This window comes from Salvelinus fontinalis, chromosome 2, assembly GCF_029448725.1.
Source record: "Salvelinus fontinalis isolate EN_2023a chromosome 2, ASM2944872v1, whole genome shotgun sequence".
Taxonomy (NCBI): Eukaryota; Metazoa; Chordata; class Actinopteri; order Salmoniformes; family Salmonidae; genus Salvelinus; species Salvelinus fontinalis.
This window is the reverse complement of record NC_074666.1, coordinates 70,623,275-70,649,538: the sequence shown is the minus strand read 5'-3', so window position 1 is coordinate 70,649,538 and position 26,264 is coordinate 70,623,275.

Genomic DNA, 26,264 nt, shown 5'->3' with positions numbered 1-26,264 from the left:
GGCAGCTGTCTATCGTTGTCTCTGATTGGGGATCATACTTAGGCAGCTTCAGTTGTGGGATCTTGTCTTTGTTTGGGTTCATGTATTTTGCACGACGAAGCTTTTTCGTTCGTTGTGTCGTTTATTGTTTTTTTTCGCTGGTTCACATTTAAATAAAGTATGATGAACCCAAATCACGTTGCGCCTTGGTCTACCCTTATCGACGAACATTACAACTACTCCCAACACAGAGGCTCAACAGTTTGAAAGCGAATCCACAGGCCACAGCAACAGAAAATGAATAAAGTTTGTTCATGATATAAAACAGTAACTCTGTCGTCTCTCATACGTAGCCAATAAAGGCAGGTCCCTATATTAAAGGATGCATTACTGTATTAGAGGTACAGAGAGACTTGCCTGTGAGGTGTGAAAGTGGGCACATGTACTGTGCTGTTCCCTGTGCCTGTTTCCCCGGCCCCCCTCATCTCTTTTCCTCTCCTCGCCGTGATTCGTGATTCATATTAGACCCATAAAGCATTGGGGCAGAGCGCTATTCGACAGGGGGCATAAATCCACGGGTACATGCTGCTGAAGTGATGAAAATAAAAATGTGTGAATAACCTCCCCCCTTTCCTTCACTCTCTCCAATCCCATCTACCACGACTCCACTCCAAATAATATAATGTCCCGTAAATGTTTTTGTCAATAGACAAGCTAACACAAGGCTAGTGGCGGCAAATGTTGGGCTGTTTTGGTAGCCATTTTAATCTCTGAGCAAAAGGATTTGAATAGTTTATATTTTTAGATTGTTAGGAGCCAGACGTACGGGGTAAGCCTGTTTTAGTGTGACACAGAGGCTGCATCACAAAAGGCACCCAATTCCCTTTATAGTGCACTACTTTAGTGCACTACTTTTGATCAGGTGCCATAGATCTCTGATCAAAAGTAGTTCACTATAGGGAATAGGGTGCCATTTGGGACAAAGCCATAGAACTATTATGGTGACCTTCAGGGGTGTGAAGGCGTGTCGGCCGATGTGCTCTCTCCTCCATAAAACACACACTGACGCCTCGGCACAGAGGATGATGGGATGGAGGCAGACTTATTACACAGAGTAAAGTGGGATCAGGACATGGATGTGAGTTACACACACTGGCATGTTGATGTACGCATGTAGTACACACACACTCTTTACATGCCTTTACGGGGTTAAAGGCCAGCCCTTTGGTCTAAATATCCACCGAGTTCTGGTCACACATTCCCAGTGTCTCCTCTAGCTTGGCTGATATTATACAGCCTTCCTGGTCACACATTCCCAGTGTCTCCTCTAGCTTGGCTGATATTCTACAGCCTGGCTGGTCACACATTCCCAGTGTCTCCTCTAGCTTGGCTGATATTATACAGCCTGGCTGGTCACACATTCCCAGTGTCTCCTCTAGCTTGGCTGATATTATACAGCCTTCCTGGTCACACATTCCCAGTGTCTCCTCTAGCTTGGCTGATATTATACAGCCTTCCTGGTCACACATTCCCAGTGTCTCCTCTAGCTTGGCTGATATTATACAGCCTGGCTGGTCACACATTCCCAGTGTCTCCTCTAGCTTGGCTGATATTATACAGCCTGGCTGGTCACACATTCCCAGTGTCTCCTCTAGCTTGGCTGATATTATACAGCCTTCCTGGTCACACATTCCCAGTGTCTCCTCTAGCTTGGCTGATATTATACAGCCTGGCTGGTCACACATTCCCAGTGTCTCCTCTAGCTTGGCTGATATTATACAGCCTTCCTGGTCACACATTCCCGGTGTCTCCTCTAGCTTGGCTGATATTATACAGCCTTCCTGGTCACACATTCCCAGTGTCTCCTCTAGCTTGGCTGATATTATACAGCCTTCCCGGTCACACATTCCCAGTGTCTCCTCTAGCTTGGCTGATATTATACAGCCTGGCTGGTCACACATTCCCAGTGTCTCCTCTAGCTTGGCTGATATTATACAGCCTTCCTGGTCACACATTCCCAGTGTCTCCTCTAGCTTGGCTGATATTATACAGCCTGGCTGGTCACACATTCCCAGTGTCTCCTCTAGCTTGGCTGATATTATACAGCCTTCCTGGTCACACATTCCCAGTGTCTCCTCTAGCTTGGCTGATATTATACAGCCTGGCTGGTCACACATTCCCAGTGTCTCCTCTAGCTTGGCTGATATTATACAGCCTGGCTGGTCACACATTCCCAGTGTCTCCTCTAGCTTGGCTGATATTATACAGCCTTCCTGGTCACACATTCCCAGTGTCTCCTCTAGCTTGGCTGATATTATACAGCCTGGCTGGTCACACATTCCCAGTGTCTCCTCTAGCTTGGCTGATATTATACAGCCTTCCCGGTCACACATTCCCAGTGTCTCCTCTAGCTTGGCTGATATTATACAGCCTTCCTGGTCACACATTCCCAGTGTCTCCTCTAGCTTGGCTGATATTATACAGCCTGGCTGGTCACACATTCCCAGTGTCTCCTCTAGCTTGGCTGATATTATACAGCCTTCCTGGTCACACATTCCCAGTGTCTCCTCTAGCTTGGCTGATATTATACAGCCTGGCTGGTCACACATTCCCAGTGTCTCCTCTAGCTTGGCTGATATTATACAGCCTGGCTGGTCACACATTCCCAGTGTCTCCTCTAGCTTGGCTGATATTATACAGCCTTCCTGGTCACACATTCCCAGTGTCTCCTCTAGCTTGGCTGATATTATACAGCCTGGCTGGTGTAAGAAGATATGCTGTTTTTCTCCTTCTAGATATTCAGCAAATGTTTACACAGTGATGATAAACCATTTCGCTAATGTTTGCACAGTCTACAGCCTAGGCTACGCTGCATAAAACGATCCGAATTATGATTAAAAACAACAATGTCAGCAAGTACACTGCAAACAGTGAAGTATGCCCTTTACCACTCTGAATGTGTCTATGACTGAGCTGAGAGGCAGCCAGTCTAAGTTACACATTAATAGGCATTTGGATGCCATTTCAATTGGTTGGATATTACATCATATATTTCATGTCAATCATTTGTTTATATCACACAGCAAATCAAATCAAATTGTATTTGTCACATGCTCCGAGTACAACAGGTGCAGACTTTGCCGTGAAATGGTTACTTACAAGACCTTTCCCAACAATGCAGAGCTAAAAAGTACAACAATATTGCTAAATAAAAAAAGGATATAGTAACACAAAATAACAATAACGCAGGTATATACAAGATGTACCAGTACCGAGTCAATGTGCAGGTATATACAAGATGTACCGGTATCGAGTCAATGTGCAGGTATATACAAGATGTACCGGTACCAAGTGAATGTGCAGGTATATACAAGATGTACCGGTACCAAGGGAATGTGCAAGTATATACAAGATGTACCGGTACCGAGTCAATGTGCAGGTATATACAAGATGTACCGGTACCGAGTCAATGTGCAGGTATATACAAGATGTACCGGTACAGAGTCAATGTGCAGGTATATACAAGATGTACCGGTACCAAATAAATGTGCAGGTATATACAAGATGTACCGGTACCAAGTGAATGTGCAGGTATATACAAGATATACCGGTACCAAGTGAATGTGCAGGTATATACAAGATGTACCGGTACCAAGTGAATGTGCAGGTATATACAAGATGTACCGGTACCGAGTCAATGTGCAGGGGTACAAGGTAGTGGAGGTAATTGAGATAATATGTACTGTACATGTAGGTAGGGGAAAAGTGACTAGGCAATCAGGACAGATAATAAACAGAGTAGCATCAGCGTATGTGAAGAGTGTGAAAGAGTGTGGAAGTGTGTCTATGTGTGTGTGTGTGTGTGTGGCATCAATATGCATATGTGTGTGTGTGTGAGCGTGTGTATGTGTTGGAGTGTCAGTGTCAGTGTAGTATGTGTGAGCGTGTGAGGTGTTCATTTACCTTTAGGTCCCAGAATTGGCGGTCCGGTACCGCTTGCCGTGCGGTAGCAGAGAGAACAGTCTATGAATTGGGTGGCTGGAGTCTTTTAACATTTTTAGGGCCTTCCTCTGACAGCGCCTGGTATAGAGGCCCTGGACGGCAGGGAACAATACCAAGTGGTGATGCAGCCAGTCAAGATGCTCTCAATGGTGCAGCTGTAGAACCTTTTGAGGATCTGAGGGCACATGCCACATTTTTTCAGCCTCCTGAGGGGGAAGAGGCATTGTCGTGCCATCTTTACGACTGTGTTGATGTGTTTGGACCATGATAGGTCTTTAATGATGTGGACGGAGGAGCTTAAAGCTCTCGACCCGCTCCACAACAGCCCTGTCGATGTGAATGGGGGTGTGTAGGACACGATCAGCTCCTTTTGTCTTGCTGGCTTTGAGGGAGAGGTTGTTGTCACTGCCAGGTCTCTGACCTCCTCCCTATAGACTGTCTCATCATTGTCGGTGATCAGGCCTATCACCGTTGTGTCGTCGGCAAATGTAATGATGGTGTTGGAGTTGTGCGTGGCCACACAGTCGTGGGGAACAGGGAGTGCCCAAGGTGACAGAGCACGCACCCCTAAGGGTCCCCGTTTTGAGGGTCAGCGTGGCGTTGTTGCCTACCCTCACCACCTGGGGGTGGCCCATCAGGAAGTCCAGGATCTGGTTGCAGAGGGAGGTGTTCAGTCCCAGGGTCCTGAGCTTAGTGATGAGCTTGGAAGTCACTAGGGTGCTGAACACTGTGCTGTAGTCAATGAATAGAATTCTCATGTAGTTGTTCCTTTTGTCCAGGTGAGAAAGGGCTGCGTGGAGTGCAATAGATATTGCGTCATTTGTTCATGTCTGGGATGATGGTGTTGATGTGAGCCATGACCAGCCTTTCAAAGCATTTCATTGTTTCAAATGTGAGTGCTACAGGTCGGTAGTCATTTAGGCAGGTTACCTTGGCGTTCTTGGGCACAGGGACTATGGTGTCCTGCTTGAAACATTTAGGTATTACAGACTGGGTCAGGGAGAGGAAAATGTCAGTGAAGACACTTGCCAGCTGGCCTGTGCATGCTCTGAGTACGCATCCTGGAAATTAGCAGCATGTCCATGGCATTTAGACAACAGCGACCCAACCTGCCTGCCTAACACCTCCATGTTTACTGTGTAAACACAACAACACTCTGCACAGCTAAAATAAGGACAAGAGGTGCTAGAGAAAGCTATGTGAGTTTATGGATAGACTATCAGCATGTATCGTGGAATGGTTTACTATACAGTGAAGTACTTATAAAGAGCAGCACTGGAGATACAATGCATGTTTCCAACACTGCGATTGTTACATTATCAGCAGCTTTTTCGATATCTATCATCCAGTGCTGTCTCTGTGAGGTGTGGAAGCTATAAGACAAAGACGCGGAGAGAAAAGAGATCGGAAGCTGAAATTAAATAAGAGCAGACAGAGAGAGATTTGAGAGACCAAGAGAGAGCAGTGAGTGAGAGAGTGAGACAGCAGAGTGAAAGAGAAGTGAAAGAGACAGAGAGCTGCTTCTCAGTCAGAGAGCGTCCCGGCCTCTTCAGCATTCCACAAGTTCACTTCCCTGGCGTGAATATTTGCTTATGGAATAGCCAAGCTAGCCTGCAAGTTTCCCTTAAAAGGCTTATGTTCCTACAGACGGAAATGAGATGACTACGGCGAGAGGGGAGAGAGAGAGAGAGAGAGAGAGAGAGAGAGAGAGAGAGAGAGAGAGAGAGAGAGAGACAGCGAGACACAGCTAGAGGAAGAACGAGAGAGACAGAAAGAGGGAGAGAGAGAGAAAGATAAATTATGGAGGAATGAAAGAGAGAGGGAGATAAGGAGAGAGGGTGAGAAAGAGAAAGGGAGATAAGGAGAGAGGGTGAGAAGGAGGGTGAGAGAAAGAGACTGACACAAAGAGAGAGAGACAGAAAGAAAGTGGGAAAGAGAGAGAGAGCTGTGAAAAGCAAAAGGAAAACACTTTCTCCCAAGGTGATTATTGCCCAAGCCTCTACAGTAGCTAATTGCTAATACGTGGGCGGTAGCAGTTTAGATAGTCACTAATAGCCCTGCTGACTGACTGATGCCTCCTGCTAGCTGTGACCCAGCATTCTAGTGGGCCTAACATTCAGCCGACTACGCCACCAATTATCATCATTAAAATGTTATTTATATGTATTATGATGTTACATCTTGACCAGGGATCTCCCATCTTAAATTTAAAATTTAAAATAAGAATATGTGATCTTCATATTTGATCATAATGAGTGTTTAGCCACGTTGTCCACAAACTGTTTGACATTCCAATGTGCATCAGGTTCAATTATCTGAATTGAAATTGGGGAGCTTGAAACTTTATAAAGTTGCCGAGGTATGAGGCTGGTTGCTATGTTTAATTAATGTGAAGGTATACGAGTGTTGTGGGTGGTGTAACGGTCCTGACCTGTTTTATGTTGTTTTTTGTATGTGTTTAGGTCAGGGCATGTGTTTTGGGTGGGCAGTCTATGTTATCTGTTTCTATGTTGGTTTTGGTTGCCTGGTATGGCTCTTAATTAGAGGCAGGTGTTTTGCGTTCTCCTCTAATTAAGAATCATATTTAGGTAGGGTGTTCTCACTGTTTGTTTGTGGGTGATTGTCTTCCGTATCTGTGTTATGTCTTGCACCATACGGGACTGTTCGGTTGTTCATTTCGTTTTTATGTAGTTCTGTTCCTGTCCGTGAGTTTTACGTTTTAGTTAAGTAAGTTCATGTTCAGGTTTTTTCGTCTACGTCGTTTTCTTGTTTTGTAAGTTTCTAAAAGTGTTTGTTTTCGTGTGCCGTCGTGTTAAATAAAAGATGGCTTATTTCCCGAATGCTGCATTTTGGTCTGATGATCCTTCTCTCCTCTCCTCGTCCGAGGAAGAGGAGAACGACAGCCCTTACACGTGGAGGGATGAGGGAGAGGGGGATGAGGCGGGAGGAGAGGTTTAGAGGAAGAGGGGAGAATCTGTCTGAGAGCACTGACGGCAAATAGAACAACCTCCATCCCTCATATTGATTCTATATAGCGGGTAGAAGTTGCAAAGATCTATGATCACCTTACCATCATCAAATCCCATCCTTAACCATGAAAGTTACATTGAAAACTGTCCTTAAATCAGTGTTCAGCTCACTCACTTTGCAGCCCAGGAGGCTGGTGTGCTCCTCCAGTACAGTACAGGACACACATACCTTCACAGTGCTTTCAGTGTATTTAATCAATACAACTCTAGCTTTTCACGTAATGTGGCAGTATTTGGTTTGATATTAAGTAACGCCATCTGTATTTTTATTGTAATACAGTTCTGGGGGTTTTAGAAAACAGCTCTCGTATTTTCAGTTTAGCCGTACTCATACGCTTCATGCAGTTTTACAACCTCTCTTGGTAACAGGGGTATTGGAGGTATAAGTCGATATGGGATCAAACATTTATGGAGGATGACTAGAAGAGAGGAGTGCCTCCATGCTAAAAGCTCAACATCTGTATGTCCAAATAAGATGGTGAGTAATGTGTTTTTCAATTCAGTCACATATTTTAAAAATGTATGGGGTTATCTACTGTAAGAAGGGTCCATTTTTATTGGGTGTTTGGATTTTTTCGTAAGTGGAATCGACCATTCTCAACGCTTAGATAAAGATTTTGCCTATTTTCCTCGTCATCAAAGCTTAAAACCGTAACGCCTTGAGGGTGAAACATCTTACAGATCCTTAATCCATCAAAAGGTTGAGATATAGACTAAGTTTCTAAGTAACAGACTGAATACAATTTTTTTCAAAGTAGGTAAAGTTAAAATCCTAAAATCAAATCAAATTTTATTTGTCACATGTTGTCACGTTCCTGACCTGTTTTCTGTTGTTTTGTATGTGTGTGATGGTCAGGGCGTGAGTTTTGGGTGGGCAGTCTATGTTTTCCGTTTCTATGTTGGTTTTGGGTTGCCTGGTATGGCTCTTGATTAGAGGCAGGTGTTTTGCGTTTTCCTCTAATTGAGAGTCATATTAAGGTAGGTTGTTCTCACTGTTTGTTTGTGGGTGATTGTCGCTGTGTCTGTGTATTTTGCACCACACGGTACTGTCTCGTCTCGGTCGTTCCTGTTCATGTGTTTCCTCGGTTCATGTAAGTTCATAGTTTAGGTCTGTCTAGTTCGTTTTGTTATTTTGTTTATCATTCAAGTGTATTTCGTTTCGTGTTTTTCCGTCTTGTCAAATAAACATTATGTATTCATCACCCGCTGCGCCTTGGTCTACTCACTCACCGAAAGAGAGCCTTTACACATGTGCTGAATACAACCATACAGTGAAATGCTTACTTACAAGCCCTTAACCAACAATGCAACATTTTTAATAAGTAAGAAAAATAGTAACACAATAAAATAACAATAACTCAGCTATATACAAGGGGTACCGGTACCGAGTCAATGTGCAGGGGTACGAGGTAAATTAGATAATATGTACAGCACCAGTCAAAAGTAATAGTATGATCTAATATGAATAAGAGAAAATATGAATGAGAGAATATAGCTATTTATTTTTAATGTACAGTACCAGTCAAAAGTTTGGACACACCTACTCATTCAAGGTTTTTCTTTATTTTTACTATTTCCTACATTGTAGAATAATAGTGAAGACATAAAAACTATGAAATAACACATGGAATCGTGTAGTAAGCAAAAAAGTGTTAAACAAATATATATGTGTGTGTGTGTGTGTGTTGGAGTGTCAGTGTAGTGAGTGTGTGGTTAGTCCGGTGAGTGTACATCGATCCTGTGCAAGAGTCAGTGCAAAAGATAATAATAGATAATGATAATATAAGGGTGTGAATGTAAATAGTCCTGGTAGCCATTTGATGAACTGTTCAGCAGTCTTATGGCTTGGGGGTAGGAGCTGTTAAGGAGCCATTTGGTTCCAGACTTGGCGCTCCAGTACCGACTGTAAAGCGGTAGCAGAGAGAACAGTCTTTAAATTGGGTGGCTGGAGTCTTTGACAATTTTTAGGGTCTTCCTCTGACACCGCCTGGTAAATAGGTCCTGGATCGCAGGAAGCTCAGCCCCAGTGATGTACTGGGCCGTACGCATTACTCTCTGTAGCGCCTTGCAGTCGGTTGCCAAGCTGTTGCCATACCAAGCAGTGACGCAACCAGTCAGGATGCTCTCGATGGACCAGCTGTTATCCTTTTGAGGATCTGAGGTCCCATGACAGGTCTTTTCAGCCTTCTGCGGGGGAATAGGCGTTGCCGTGCCCTCTTCACGACTGTGTTGGTGTGTATGGACCATGATAGGACCTTAGTCATTCATAATGTATTGATCATTCTCTGGATGTACCGCCTTTGATGATTTGGGGATTTCAAAATGGTTGTCAGCATTTCAATCATCGTGGGAAAAGCTGGCCAAAAATAAATAGCTTGGCAGACAACAACCCTTCACCTCTGTGTGGATTAGTGGATGAACAAAAGTTAACACAATCAACCAAAATAGCAGTTATAGCCTCAAGGGTATATGAATCCATCAAACCTGAGTTCACACAGCAGCCTAAAAGGGAGTAGCCTGGTTCACACCTTCCAACACTGCATTGGCTGGCGAACACACACACACACACACACACACACACACACACACACACACACACACACACACACACACACACACACACACACACACACACACACACAGACTTAAATGTCATAACGTAAGATGACACTACACAGACAACCCTAATATAGAAACAAGATAAGGTTTGATTGATATGAGCCTTAAACAGAATTGCTCATGTAGGAGAAATACAATATGTAGCTGCAGTTATGGCCATAACACCTTACTCTGCCATTTTCAAAACAACAGTATAAGTGCTGCTGTAACCAGGCGTGGAGATCAGAAGTTCTCCCTCTCTGTCTCTCTCTCTCCTCCCTACACTTCAGTGCCCACAACGGGCAACACTCCTGTACTAAAAGGGCATTGTGTAGCATGACAACAGGACACAGAGGGGTTAGGTGAGAGATCCGGCCTCTACAAAGACTGGGGAGGGACATAATAATGTCATAATGTCTAACCCTAACTTTAACCCTAACCCTAACCACACTGCTAACCGTAATGCCTAACCCTAACCTTAACCACACTGCTAACCATAATGCCTAACCTTAACCTGAACCACACTGCTAACCATAATGCCAGCAGCATACCACCCTGCATACCACTACTGGCTTGCTTCTGAAGCTAAGCAGGGTTGGTCCTGGTCAGGCGCTGGATGGGAGACCAGATGCTGCTGGAAGTGGTGTTGGAGGGCCAGTAGGAGGCACTCTTTCCTCTGGTCTAAAAAATATCCCAATGCCCCAGGGCAGTGATTGGGGACACTGCCCTGTGTAGGGTGCCGTCTTTCGGATGGGACGTTAAACGGGTGTCCTGACTCTCTGAGGTCATTAAAGATCCCATGGCACTTATCGTAAGAGTAGGGGTGTTAACCCCGGTGTCCTGGATAAATTCCCAATCTGGCCCTCAAACCATCATGGTCACCTAATAATCCCCAGTTTACAATTGGCTCATTCATCCCCCTCCTCTCCCCTGTAACTATTCCCCAGGTCGTTGCTGCAAATGAGAATATGTTCTCAGTCAATTTACCTGGTAAAATAACGGTAAAATCAAAATAAAAAAATAAATAATGCCTAACCTTAACCACACTGCTAACCATAATGCCTAACCCTAACCTTAACCACACTGCTAACCATAATGCCTAACCTTAACCTTAACCACACTGCTAACCATAATGCCTAACCTTAACCGTAACCACACTGCTAACCATAATGCCTAACCCTAACCGTAACCACACTGCTAACCATAATGCCTAACCTTAACCACACTGCTAACCATAATGCCTAACCCTAACCTTAACCACACTGCTAACCATAATGACTAACCCTAACCTTAACCACACTGCTAACCATAATGCCTAACCCTAACCTTAACCACACTGCTAACCCTAACCTTAACCAAATAAAATCAAATCCAATTTTATTTGTCACATACACATGGTTAGCAGATGTTAATGCAAGTGTTGCGAAATGCTTGTGCTTCTAGTTCCGACAATGCAGTAATAACCAACAAGTAATCTAACCTAACAATTCCACAACTACTACCTTATACACACAAGTGTAAAGGGATAAAGAATATGTACATAAAGATATATGAATGAGTGATGGTACAGAACGGCATAGGCAAGATGCAGTAGATGGTATAGTGTACAGTCTATACATATGAGATGAGTAATGTAGGGTATGTAAACATAAAGTGCCATAGTTTAAAGTGGCTAGTGATACATGTATTACATAAAGATGGCAAGATGCAGTAGATGATATAGAGTACAGTATATACATATACATATGAGATGAGTAATGTAGGGTATGTAAACATTATATTAAGTGGCATTGTTTAAAGTGGCTAGTGATAAGTTTTTACACAATTTCCATCAATTCCCATTAATAAAGTGGCTGGAGTTGAGTCTGTATGTTGGCAGCGGCCACTAAATGTTAGTGGTGGCTATTTAACAGTCTGATGGCCTTGAGATAGAAGCTGTTTTTCAGTCTCTCGGTCCCTGCTTTGATGCACCTGTAATGACCTCGCCTTCTGGATGATAGCGGGGTGAACAGGCAGTGGCTCGGGTGGTTGTTGTCCTTGATGATCTTTATGGCCTTCCTGTGACATCGGGTGGTGTAGGTGTCCTGGAGGGCAGGTAGTTTGCCCCCGGTGATGCGTTGTGCAGACCTCACTACCCTCTGGAGAGCCTTACGGTTGTCGGCGGAGCAGTTGCCGTACCAGGCGGTGATACAGCCGGACAGGATGCTCTCGATTGTGCATCTGTAGAAGTTTGTGAGTGCTTTTGGTGACAAGCCGAATTTCTTCAGCCTCCTGAGGTTGAAGAGGCACTGCTGCGCCTTCTTCACAACGCTGTCTGTGTGGGTGGACCAATTCATTTTGTCCGTGATGTGTACACCGAGGAACTTAAAACTTTCCACCTTCTCCACTACTGTCCCGTCGATGTGGATAGGGGGGTGCTCCCTCTGCTGTTTCCTGAAGTCCACAATCATCTCCTTTGTTTTGTTGACGTTGAGTGTGAGGTTATTTTCCTGACACCACACTCCGAGGGCCCTCACCTCCTCCCTGTAGGCCGTCTCGTCGTTGTTGGTAATCAAGCCTACCACTGTAGTGTCGTCCGCAAACTTGATGATTGAGTTGGAGGCGTGCATGGCCATGCAGTCGTGGGTGAACAGGGAGTACAGGAGAGGGCTGAGAACGCACCCTTGTGGGGCCCCTGTGTTGAGGATCAGCGGGGTGGAGATGTTGTTACCTACCCTCACCACCTGGGGGCGGCCCGTCAGGAAATCCCGGACCCAGTTGCACAGGGCGGGGTCGAGACCCAGGGTCTCAAGCTTGATGACGAGTTTGGAGGGTACTATGGTGTTAAATGCTGAGCTGTAGTCGATTAACAGCATTCTCACATAGGTATTCCTCTTGTCCAGATGGGTTAGGGCAGTGTGCAGTGTGGTTGCGATTGCGTTGTCTGTGGACCTATTGGGTCGGTAAGCAAATTGGAGTGGGTCTAGGGTGTCAGGTAGGGTGGAGGTGATATGTGTAACGGTCCTGACCTGTTTTATGTTGTTTTTGTATGTGTTTATGGTCAGGGCGTGTGTTTTGGGTGGGCAGTCTATGTTTTGTATTTCTAGGTTGGTGTTTGTGTTCGGCCTGGTATGATTCTCAATTAGAGACAGGTGTGTATCGTTTGTCTCTAATTGAGAGTCATACTAAGGCAGCCAGGGTTTCACTGGGGTTTTGTGGGTGTTTGTTCCTGTGTCCTCACAGGACGGTTGAAGGTTAGTCACGTTTGTTGTTTTGTAGTTTTGTAGTGTCTTGTTTGCTGTTTTCATTAAAAGATGGCTTATTTCCCTCAATCCGCATCTTGGTCCTATCCATGCTCCTCCTCGTCTAAGGGGGAGAACAACAATGACTACCTTTACAGAAACACCCACCACAACAGGACCAAGCGGATTGAGGAGAGAGAAAAGGAACTAAGGCACTGGACACAGGAGGAATGGTCTTGGGAGATCATGGACGGAAAAGGACCCTGGGGAAGGGTTGGAGAGAATCGCCGCTCTCGGGAGGTGAAGAAGGCAGCCACAGCCCAGGAGCGGTGGATTGAGGAGGCAGCACGTATGAGAGGCTGGAAGCCCGAGAGGCTCACCCAAAAATTTCTTGGGGGGGGGGGCTAAAGGGGAGTGTGGCGAAGCCGGGTTGGATACCTGAGCCAACTCCCCGGGCTTGCCGTGGAGTAAGAGGGCGTCGTACTGGTCAGACACCGTGTTATGCGGTAAAGCGCACGGTGTCCCCAGTACGCGTGCTTAGCCCAGTGCGGGCTATTCCACCTTGCGGGCTAGGTTGGGCATCGAGCCGAGTGCCATGAAGCCGGCCCAACGTATCTGGTCTCCAGTACGTCTCCTCGGGCCGGCGTACATGGCACCAGCCTTACAGGTGGTGTCCCCGGTTCGCCTGCATAGGCCAGTGCGGGCTATTCCACCTCGCCGCACTGGCAGGGCTACGGGGACCATTCAACCTGGTAAGGTTGGGGAGGCTCGGTGCTCAAGAGCACGTGTCCTCCTTCACGGTCCGGTATATCCGGCGCCACCTTCCCACCCCAACTCAGTACCACCAGTGTCTACACCACGCACCAGGCTTCCAGTGCATCTCCAGAGCCCTGTTCCTCTTCCACGCACTCTCCCTATGGTGCGTGTCTCCAGCCCGGTACCTCCAGTTCCGGTACCACGCACCAGGCCTAGAGTGCGCCACGAGAGTCCAGTGTGCCCAGTTCCTGTTCCCCGCACTCGCCCTGAGGTGCGTGCCCTCAACCCAGTACCTCCAGTTCCGGTACCACGCACCAGGCCTATAGTGCGTCTCAGCACCTATAGTGCGTCTCTATAGTGCATGACCAGCCAGAGCCGTCCTGCCATGACCAGCCAGAGCCGTCCTGCCATGACCAGCCAGAGCCGTCCTGCCATGACCAGCCAGAGCCGTCCTGCCATGACCAGCCAGAGCCGTCCTGCCATGACCAGCCAGAGCCGTCCTGCTATGACCTGCCAGAGCCGTCCTGCCATGACCTGCCAGAGCCGTTCTGCCATGACCTGCCAGAGCCGTCCAGCCAGGACCTGCCAGAGCCGTCCAGCCAGGACCTGCCAGAGCCGTCCAGCCAGGACCTGCCAGAGCCGTCCAGCCAGGACCTGCCAGAGCCGTCCAGCCAGGATCTGCCAGAGCCGTCCAGCCAGGACCTGCCAGAGCCGTCCAGCCCGGACCGGTCGGAGTCCCTACGCCCGGACCTGCCGGAGTCCCTACGCCCGGACCGGTCGGAGTCCCTACGCCCGGACCGGTCGGAGTCCCTACGCCCGGACCGGTCGGAGTCCCTACGCCCGGACCGGTCGGAGTCCCTACGCCCGGACCTGCCGGAGTCCCTCAGCCCGGACCTGCCGGAGTCCCTCAGCCCGGACCTGCCGGAGTCCCTCAGCCCGGACCTGCCGGAGTCCCTCAGCCCGGACCTGCCGGAGTCCCTCAGCCCGGACCTGCCGGAGTCCCTACGCCCGGACCTGCCGGAGTCCCTCAGCCCGGACCTGCCGGAGTCCCTACGCCCGGACCTGCCGGAGTCCCTACGCCCGGACCTGCCGGAGTCCCTACGCCCGGACCTGCCGGAGTCCCTACGCCCCGACCTGCCGGAGTCCCTAAACCAGGACCTGCCTGAGTCCCTCAGCCAGGACCTGCCTGAGTCCCTCAGCCAGGACCTGCCGGAGTCCCTCAGCCAGGACCTGCCGGAGTCCCTCAGCCAGGACCTGCCGGAGTCCCTCAGCCAGGACCTGCCGGAGTCCCTCAGCCAGGACCTGCCGGAGTCCCTCAGCCAGGACCTGCCGCCCCTTATCCCGGTGCTGCCCCTTATCCCGGTGCTGCCCCTTATCCCGGTGCTGCCCCTTCATTTAGGTGGTGTTAGTGGGAGGGTGGTCATTGGGAGGGGGATAAAGAAGCGGGGATTGATTATGGTGGGGTGGGGACCTCGCCCTCAGCCTGAGCCACCACCGTGGTCAACTGCCCACCCAGACCCTCCCCTGGACTTTGTGCTGGTGCGCCCGGCGTTCGCACCTTGAGGGGGGGTTCTGTAACGGTCCTGACCTGTTTTATGTTGTTTTTGTATGTGTTTATGGTCAGGGCGTGTGTTTTGGGTGGGCAGTCTATGTTTTGTATTTCTAGGTTGGTTTTTGTGTTCGGCCTGGTATGATTCTCAATTAGAGACAGGTGTGTATCGTTTGTCTCTAATTGAGAGTCATACTAAGGCAGCCAGGGTTTCACTGGGGTTTTGTGGGTGTTTGTTCCTGTGTCCTCACAGGACGGTTGAAGGTTAGTCACGTTTGTTGTTTTGTAGTTTTGTAGTGTCTTGTTTGCTGTTTTCATTAAAAGATGGCTTATTTCCCTCAATCCGCATCTTGGTCCTATCCATGCTCCTCCTCGTCTAAGGGGGAGAACAACAATGACTACCTTTACAATATGGTCCTTGACTAGTCTCTCAAAGCACTTCATGATGACGGAAGTGAGTGCTACGGGGCGGTAGTCGTTTAGCTCAGTTACCTTAGCTTTCTTGGGAACAGGAACAATGGTGGCCCTCTTGAAGCATGTGGGAACAGCAGACTGGGATAAGGATTGATTGAATATGTCCTTCAACACACCAGCCAGCTGGTCTGCGCATGCTCTGAGGACGCGGCTGAGAATGCCGTCTGGGCCTGCAGCCTTGCGAGGGTTAACACGTTTAAATGTTTTGGTAGCGGGCCATGTCAGTGGCACTGTATTGTCCTCAAAGCGAGCAAAAAAGTTATTTAGTCTGTCTGGGGGCAAGACATCCTGGTCCGCGACGGGGCTGGTTTTCTTTTTGTAATCCGTGATTGACTGTAGACCCTGCCACACACCTCTTGTGTCTGAGCTGTTGAATTGTGACTCTACTTTGTCTCTATACTGGGACTTAGCTTGTTTGATTGCCTTGCGGAGGGAATAGCTAGACTGTTTGTATTCGGTCATGTTTTACGGTCACCTTGCCCTGGTTAAAAGCACTGCTAACCATAATGCCTAACCTTAACCTTAACCACACTGCTAACCATAATGCCTAACCCTAACCTTAACCACACTGCTAACCATAATGCCTAACCTTAACCACACTGCTAACCATAATGCCTAACCCTAACCTTAACCACACTGCTAACCATAATGCCTAACCCTAACCTTAAATTGAGGACAAAAAGCTTATTTTTGTTTTCATGGAGTTTTACAATATAGACAATTTTGACTTTTCAGATGGCCTATCTCAGGGGAAATCGCTCAGTTCTGCCTCGAGGACAAGACTCATGACAATAAATGTCAACCTGCACAAAAGACTTGTCACGATCGTCGTAGTGAGGAGACCAAGGCGCAGCGTGAGAGAAATACATCTTCCTTTTATTTTGACGAAGACGTAACACGAAACGAAACACTCTTACAAAACTAACAAAACAAACACACGACCGTGAAGCTATAAACAAAAGTGCGCACACACACGCTACTAATGTTCAACATAGACAATTACCCACAACAGCCCAATGCCTATGGCTGCCTTAAATATGGCTCCCAATCAGAGACAAATGAATGACAGCTGTCTCTGATTGAGAACCATTCAGGCAACCATAGACTTACCTAGAAACCTACACTCAACACAAACCCATACACTCTAACAAAACCCCCTAGACACTACAACCACCCAAGACAAGACAAAAACACAAAAACATCCCCCCTGTCATACCCTGACCTAACGAAAATAGTACAGAAAATAAAGATAACTAAGGCCAGGGCGTGACACGACTTTAGATAACAGTGCCATGGTATGGACTTTAGACACAGTACTACCATTATAGAGACCAATCCAATGATTTTCTAGCAGGGTTGAAAAGCTAACAGCAATTGGGTAGTAAGAATTTTGTTTTGGTATATAGAGGTAAGACGATATATTTGTCGGTGGATATATTCAATCAAATATGGATAAAAAATATATGCAATACATTTTTTCATTCTCATGAAAGTGACTGCGGTGTCATGAGAAAAGGTGTCTATACAAGTGTGTGTGCTCAAGTAAATGGAACTCCTTTTTTAGAGTGGAAGCTTGTCAAACACTTCCACCTATGATTCATAGCTCTGCACAAACACACACACACACACACACACACACACACACACACACACACACACACACACACACACACACACACACACACTCCAAGGCTTTATGGGTTTGATTGTAATGTAATTACACTGTCCATTCCACTCCATGGTTACTGTTTTATAATTTCACTCCATCGTCATCATTATCTCTCTGTGTCATTGTGATTAGATATCACATTTCCTCAACACTCATATTATACACAGATACAGTTCCATGCAATCTAATTTCCCTCATTATTATGCATGACCTGTGTGTTGGGTCTGTGAACGTGTGATTGTGTTAGCTTGTGATAGTGTTCAAATGTATCACATGAAACTGGATCTGAGAGGGCTCAACGGTGGTTTGGTTCAGTGGTTCAGAGCCTCTGGACCATGTCCTCTATGGGTGCCACAGGGTTCAATTCTCGGGCCGACTCTTTTCTCTGCATATATAAAGATGTTGCTCTTGCTGCGGATACATTAGTAGATCTGATTCACCCGATACAGTAGTAGATTTGATTGACCCCGATACATTGGTAGATATTGATTCACCCGATACATTGGTAGATTTGATTGACTCCGATGCATTGGTAGATTTGATTCACCCTGATACACTAGTAGACTTGATTCACCCGATACATTGGCAGATATTGATTCACCCCGATACACTAGTAGACTTGATTCACCCGATACATTAGTAGATATTGATTCACCCCGATACATTAGTAGATATTGATTCACCCCGATACACTAGTAGACTTGATTCACCCGATACATTGGCAGACATTGATTCACCCCGATACATTAGTAGATATTGATTCACCCGATACATTGGTAGATATTGATTCACCCCGATACATTGGTAGATATTGATTCACCCCGATACATTAGTAGATATTGATTAACCCCAATACATTAGTAGATATTGATTCACCCCGATACATTAGAACATTTGATTCACCCCGATACACTAGTAGACTTGATTCACCCGATACATTGGTAGATATTAATTCACCCCGATACATTAGTAGATATTGATTCACCCCAATACATTAGTAGATATTGATTCACCCCAATACATTGGTAGATATTGATTCACCCGATACATTGGTAGATTTGATTCACCCGATACACTAGTAGATTTGATTCACCCGATACATTGGTAGATATTGATTAACCCCAATACATTAGTAGATATTGATTAACCCCAATACATTAGTAGACATTGATTCACCCCGATACATTGGTAGATATTGATTCACCCCGGTACATTGGTAGATATTGATTCACCCCGATACATTAGTAGATATTGATTCACCCCGATACATTAGTAGATATTGATTCACCCCGATACATTAGTAGATATTGATTAACCCTGATACATTAGTAGATATTGATTCACCCCAATACATTAGTAGATATTGATTCACCCGATACATTAGTAGACATTGATTCACCCCGATACATTAGTAGATATTGATTCACCCCGATACATTAGTACATATTGATTAACCCCAATACATTAGTAGATATTGATTCACCCCGATACATTTGGAGATGTATGCATCTGCACAGGTACTGGTGTCAAAGGCTGTGTTCCACATGGCACCCTATTCCCTTCATAGTGCACTACTTTCCCCAATAGGGATCTTGTCAAAAGCAGTGTACTACATAGGGAATAGTATGCAATTTGGTATGTACATAAAAGTCAAGAAGGAGGGCGAGGAGGGCCCTAGGAAGCAGAGGGAGGGAAACCTGCTGTATTTCATGTGTCAGGGTGTGCTGGACGAAAGAAGACTATCATTTAGTGGAATATTTACGAGCCGCAGGGTTCACGTCTCTGGGGAGGGAGCCTAATAAATTGGAGTTTCAGAGGAGATTGTATCTCAAAGAGCTCAAGAAGCTGTCTGTGGTTTTGTCTGAAAGTGGATGTGTTGGGGCTTGTGCTAGAGTGGTGGTGCTAGTGGTGGAGATACGCGGAGGTGGAAGACTACTTGGAACAGTTTGGTTCTAGTGAAGTAATTGTTGTTCAAGGAATCTGAAAGACAAAACAGAGAAATTCTTGAGAGAGGGAGTGGAGCAAAGAGAAAGAGCGAGAGGGAGTTGTATTTTCTCTGTCTTATCACATAGTCCACACTGGATCAGAGCATGTCCAGGCAAGTCTCGAACATGTCTCCACATGTCAATGCAACCAATAATGAGTCATTTGGGAGAGTTTGCATACTGTACCATACAGAACATTGATTACAATAGACTATGCATTCATACAGATATACATGTGTAGGGTCCTTGTATTGGAATATAATTCTCAGCGGATGGTGAAAATGTGTGTAAAATCCAAATTCTCACTGGCCAGCTTTGTAAACTACTGTATTTTATTTCTTTATTTGGCATGAAATATTCCGTTTTAATATGTCCTCTTATAGCCATTTCTCAGGGAGAGCTCTTTACTGCTAGAGATCTAGCAACACACGCAGGAATTCTCTACTGCTGAGCTAGACCTGGTGCTACTGACAACACTATGGAATGAATAGAATAAAACAAAGAAATGTTAATAAAAAGATTTGACAGGACAGTCAGCTGTAATTTCTATCAACCTCACAGAATAGTGAGGGATACAGGGTATATCAGTGGTGGCTGTTGACACCTTAAATACGGAGGACGGCTCATAGTAATGGCTGGAACGGAATAAATGGAATGGTCTCAAACACATCAAACCTTTGGTTTTTTGATACCATTCCATTCCAGCCATTATTATGAGACATCCTCCCGTCACCAGCCTCCTCGGGTGTGTATGTGATTCTATCTGTGTGAAAGAGACATACAGTTGAAGTCGGAAGTTTACATTCACTCAGGTTGGAGTCATTAAAACTCGTTTTTCAACCACTCCACAAATTTCTTGTTAACAAACTAGAGTTTTGGCAAGTCGGTTAGGACATATACTTTGTGCATGACACAAGTAAATTTTCCAACAATTGTTTAGAGACAGATTATTTCACCTATAATTCATTGTATCACAATTCCAGTGGGTCAGAAGTTTACATACACTTAGTTGACTGTGCCTTTAAACAGCTTGGAAAATTCCAGAAAATGATGTCATGGCTTTAGAAGCTTCTGGTAGGCTAATTGACATCAATCGAGTCAATCGGAGGTGTACCTGTGGATGTATTTTAAGGCCTACCTTCAAACTCAGTGCCTCTTTGCTTTACATCATGGGAAAATCAAAAGAAATCAGCCAAGACCTCAGAAAAATAATTGTAGACCTCCACAAGTCTGGTTCATCTTTGGGAGCAATTGCCAAACACCTGAAGGTACCATGTTCATCTATACAAACAATAGTACGCAACTATAAACACCATGGGACCACGCAGCCGCAGCCGCTCAGCAAGGAAGAAGCCACTGCTCCAAAACAGCCATAAAAAAGTCCGACTACAGTTTGCAACTGCACATGGGGACAAAGATCATACTTTTTGGAGAAATGTCCTCTGGTCTGATGAAACAATAATGACCATTGTTATGTTTGGAGGAAAAAGGGGAGTATTGCAAGCCGAAGAACATCCCAAACGTGAAGCACGGGGGTGGCAGTATCATGTTGTGGGGGTGCTTTGCTGCAGGAGGGACTGGTGCACTTCACAATATAGATGGCATAATGAGGAGGAACATTATGTGGATATGTTGAAGCAACATCTCAAGACATCAGTCAGGAAGTTAAAGCTTGGTCGCAAATGGGTCTTCCAAATGGACAATGACCCCAAGCATACTTCCAAAGTTGTGGCAAAATGGCTTAAGGACAACAAAGTCATGGTATTGGAGTGGCCATCACATAGCCCTAACCTCGATCCCATACACAATTTGTGGGCAGAACTGAAAAAGCATGTGCGAACAAGGAGGCCTACAAACCAGCTCTGTCAGGAGGAATGGGCCAAAATTCACCCGACTTATTGTGGGAAGCTTGTGGAAGGCTACCCGAAATGTTTGACCCAAGTTAAACAATTTAAAGTCAACGCTACCAAATACTAATTGAGTGTATGTAAACTTCTGACCCACTGGGAATGTGATGAAAGAAATAAAAGCTGAAATAAATCATTCTCTCTACTATTATTCTGACATATCACATTCTTAAAATAAAGTGGTGATCCTAACTGGCCTAAGACCGGGAAGTTTAACTTGGATTAAATGTTAGGAATTGTGAAAAACTGAGTTTAAATGTATTTGGCTAAGGTGTATGCAAACTTCCGACTTCAGCTGTATACACGTAGTTCAGTATGTACTTGTCCATATCAACACACACACACATTTGCACTCATATACGCCACATAACATTTGAACATCAAAACTCCATGTACGTTCCATATTCATTTTCTACAATCAATCACATTCAATCAAATGTATTTATAAAACCTTTTTTTACATCAGCACAAAGTGCTTAAACAGAAACCCAGCATAAAACCCCAGAGAGCAAGCAAAGCAGATGTACAGAAGAAGCACGGTGGCTAGGAAAAAATCCCAAAGGCAGGAACCTAGGAAGAAACCTAGAGAGGAACCAGGCTCTGAGGGGTGGCCAGTCCTCTTCTGGCTGTGCCGTGTGGAGATTATAGCACATGGACTGTGAAAACAGGCCTATATTTGGAGAGGGGACCCAGTCAGTGTGGGTGGTCCTGTTTAAAAGATGTACAACCTGAGACCATGAAAGTGTTACTCACTAATATATACATAGACATTCTATAGGTATAGAATACGTGCTGTATATATTAGTCTACACATTCTACCTATACATGGTTTATGGAGTGACTTTCTATACAACTGATGAGAATATGCGGCTTATAATAGAGCCTAAGCACCACATGTTTTACACAATCACCAGTTGTGAACGCCCACACGTGATTCTGATTAAATGGGCCACTGGAGAAATGTAATTGAATAGATGGTGTGGGTTCTTCCAAGAGATCTGCTTGATGATGCATGATGATGAGATGATTCATTAAAATGTAGATAACATATTTTACAGCTATGAGGATCTCTCTGTCCTTGACTGCGACTTCTAAACGGAGGCTGTCTATTATTGTGCTGTGTTCACAGAAATTCTGTTCACATAAATTGTGTTCACAGGAAAACATCTTGGCAGCATGTGGGCACGAGATAAGGCAAATCAAATCATCTCAGACAGTTACACAGACTCTCAGTCCTAACTGTAACTGTTTTTGAGGGAAGCTAAGCGATGTGAAAAAAGGAACAAGTTGACACCTTGTAATCAAATCAAATCAAAGTTTATTTCTCACGTGCACTGAATACATTTCACCTTACAGTGAAATGCTTACTTACAGGCTCTAACCAACAGTGCAATTTTTGTTTAAGTGTTAGGTGAACAATGGGTAAGTAAAGAAATAAAAACAACAGTGAAAAATAACAGTAGCGAGGCTATTTACAGTAGCGAGTCTATAACAGTAGCGAGGCTATAACAGTAAAGAGGCTATATACAGGCACCGGTTAGTCGGACTGATTGAGATAGTATGTACATGTAGATATGGTTCATGTGACTATGCATATATGATAAACAGAGAGTAGCAGTAGCGTAAAAGAGGGGTTGGCAGGTGGTGGGTGGCGGGACACAATGCAGATAGCCCGGTTAGCCAATGTGCGGGGTTACTGGTTGGTCGTACTAATTGAGGTAGTATGTAAATGAATGTATAATTAAAGTGACTATGCATATATGATAAACAGAGAGTAGCAGTAGCGTAAAAGAGGGGTTTGGCGGGTGGTGGGTGGCGGGTGGCGGGACACAATGCAGATAGCCCGGTTAGCCAATGTGCAGTGTTACTGGTTGGTCGGGCTAATTGAGGTAGTATGTACATGAATGTATAATTAAAGTGACTATGCATGTGTAATAAACAGAGAGTAGCAGCAGCGTAAAAAGAGGGGTTGGGGGGGCACACAATGCAAATAGTCCGGGTAGCCATTTGATTACCTGTTCAGGAGTCTTATGGCTTGGGGGTAAAAGCTGTTGAGAAGCCTTTTGGTCCTAGACTTGGCGCTCCGGTACCGCTTGCCATGCGGTAGTAGAGAGAACAGTCTATGACTGGGGTGGGTGGGGTCTTTGACAATTTTTAGGGCTGTCCTCTGACACCGTCTGGTGTAGAGGTGCTGGATGGCGGGCAGCTTGGCCCAAGTGATGTACTGGGCTGTACGCACTACCCTCTGTAGTGCCTTGCGGTTGGAGGCCGAGCAGTTGCTGTACCAGGCAGTGACGCAAAAATGCAAAAATGCAGACGACCAAAATAAGAAGGCCAAAATATCTATATGAGCGCTAATGGTATACTGTAGCTCATTTAAGATGCACCATAAAAACATACAGATTATTATCAATATATATCCTAAATTATAAACCACCAACCCTAAATGTTCTGACATGTATGAGGTGTGTACTGAAGTGACCAACAGTTTGTTTTTCCTCAACAACAGGAGTCCAGATGTGTCCATCTGGAAAACAGTCAAGATGGAGTGCGTGCTGATGTGTTCCTCTTTTATTTGAAGGTGTGCGTGAGTGCGTGCATGCATCACCCTCAGAACCCTCAGCTGTAACCTACGTCTGTTTGTATTGGGCTACTTTACAGACACGGGCAACTTGACTTTCCATGTAGGGCCTACAAGGAGTGAGAACACAATGTGATGTTTATAGTATGAGTAGTCTGCCAGTGGATGCTATGTATGGCATGGTAATAGAGATATGGCAGTCACTATGCTAGTCTGGGCTATGGAATGGGCTGACGTCATATCATTAGTAGGCAGAGATAAGGGATATCAGCAGGCCTGAGGTCACCAGCCATTAGCCCTGACAGACAGGGTAGGGTTGACATGGAGCAGGAGACGCCCAGCCAACCCAGTGTCACACTGCCACACTGACATGTCAACACCTAGGGATGTGGCTGGAAGGTTAATGTATGGATTGGACTGAGGTTGTGACTCTTTCTCTATCACGATGTCTCTCTTTCTCTTACTTTCTCTATGTCCGGATGGACTGAGTGTGACTCTCTCTCTCTTCATAACATGTCCTTGAGTAAAATGAGTCTCTGTCTTTGTGTTCTCTATTAGTTTCTCTCTGCTTATTTCTTACCCTCTCTCTGTCACACTCAGTAATATAGAACACTTTCACCCTCTCATGTATATTATGGTGTGGTTGTGTCATAGAGACACTGCTTTGTTGTAACATCTGCTAGTCTGCATTACCCCTGGAATGGATATGAAGTTTGTACATTCAATGCTGCAGGGCTCAACCGAAAAAGTGAAAGTACACACCCGCACACAAACACCTAGAGCAGTGAAGAGTTCAATCTAACCGTCCCTCCCATACAACCGTGTGCTGTTTGGGAGGTATTATATACACATCCCACTCCAAGGAATGCAGAACATTGCTGACTACATCTATTTTTTCAACACAGGCTTGGATCATATTGGAAAATGCAATTCAATATATGCAGACTAAAAAGCTGAGGCAACTGCTTAGGCTAAAAATACGTACAAGGATTTAAGAGGAAGACGGTATCAGAATCTGTTTGGCTCTTAGCTCATACAGGAGGCCTGATATCCCTGGCTCCTGAATTTCATAAAAATATACGTGGAAGGTGGACCCACATGTGAGCACAGACACACATAGAGAAACACACATGCAAACAATCTCATCCCTAACACTCTCTCATGTCTGTCTGTCTGTCTGTCTGTCTGTCTGTCTGTCTGTCTGTCTGTCTGTCTGGCCTATGGTATGATGTGTGTAGTGTTGAGTGTAGTGTACTTGTGGTGAGACTGTGTGATAAATCTCTGACAGGGAGGCAGACATGAGAGCAGAACGCCTGAGTCTGCAAATCATTTACCGTTAGACCTTTTACCCCTTACTGTACATCATTCTCACTACTACAGCTGGAGAGAACTTTACATCATTCTCACTACTACAGGAGAGAACTGTACATCATTCTCACTACTACAGGAGAGAACTGTACATCATTCTCACTACTACAGCAGTAGAGAACTTTACATCATTCTCACTACTACAGGAGATAACTGTACATCATTCTCACTACTACAGGAGATAACTGTACATCATTCTCACTACTACAGGAGATAACTGTACATCATTCTCACTACTACAGGAGAGAACTGTAAATCATTCTCACTACTACAGGAGAGAACTATACATCATTCTCACTACTACAGGAGAGAACTATACATCATTCTCACCACTACAGCGGGAGAGAACTTTACATCATTCTCACTACTACTACAAGAGAGAACTTTACATCATTCTCATTACAGCAGGCGAGAACTATACATCATTCTCACTACTACAGGAGAGAACTATACATCATTCTCACTACTACAGCAGGCGAGAACTATACATCATTCTCACTACTACAGGAGAGAACTATACATCATTCTCACTACTACAGCAGGCGAGAACTATACATCATTCTCACTACTACAGGAGAGAACTATACATCATTCTCACTACTACAGCAGGAGAGAACTGTACATCATTCTCACTACTATAGGAGAGAACTATACATCATTCTCACTACTACAGGAGAGAACTATACATCATTCTCACTACTACAGCAGGCGAGAACTATACATCATTCTCACTACTACAGCAGGAGAGAACTATACATCATTCTCACTACTACAGCAGGAGAGAACTAGGTAACCCAGGCTTGGATGTAAATGCCACTGTTATGTGGAAGCTACGGGCCATGTGACCTGACCAAGATTAACACTGGTTTGTTTTGAGAGAGAGACAATCAACATGCCAAAGCCACAACTGTCTGATGAGTTTTCATCCTGGCCAATCACTGTCACTGTGATAGACTCCCTTGCCTCCTCTCGTTGTTGTTCCCATGACAACCTTCATACAGCATCAGGGACGTGAAGCCTTGTCAGAAAGTATTAATGGGAGTGTGTAAAGAGAGTTCAGGTGGGCTCAGAGTTTTCTGACGCTGTTTCAGTCTCTAGTATCTATACTGCAACAGTTTATGTGCTGGGGGCTAGTGTTCTGCTGTC